Raw genomic sequence first — 331 nt, 5'->3', positions numbered from 1 at the left:
ATTAGTGAACCCAAGGAATTTTGAGTATTTGATGTCACAAAAAAACAAAAATATATTGTATAAAGAGGCTTGAGTGGATAAGAAAATTCCTCCAAAATAAAGCATCCCTAGAAAATTAGTACAAGGATACAACCCCTACAAAATTCGCATGAAGTTCCTTTGTATCAAAATTCATATGTGCATTTTTACACCCCACCCACGGATCAGTGCCACAACACACCTCACCCCATCCAATCACGTCATGCCAACCCCCGCCCCACGGATCGCCCCCCATGATCCGTGTGCTCACCTCGAAGCCCAATCCCAGTCATCCATCTCCCTCCGATCCAAC

Source organism: Triticum dicoccoides, chromosome 4A (genome assembly GCF_002162155.2).
Source record: "Triticum dicoccoides isolate Atlit2015 ecotype Zavitan chromosome 4A, WEW_v2.0, whole genome shotgun sequence".
Taxonomy (NCBI): domain Eukaryota; kingdom Viridiplantae; phylum Streptophyta; class Magnoliopsida; order Poales; family Poaceae; genus Triticum; species Triticum dicoccoides.
This window is presented reverse-complemented; position numbering follows the sequence as displayed.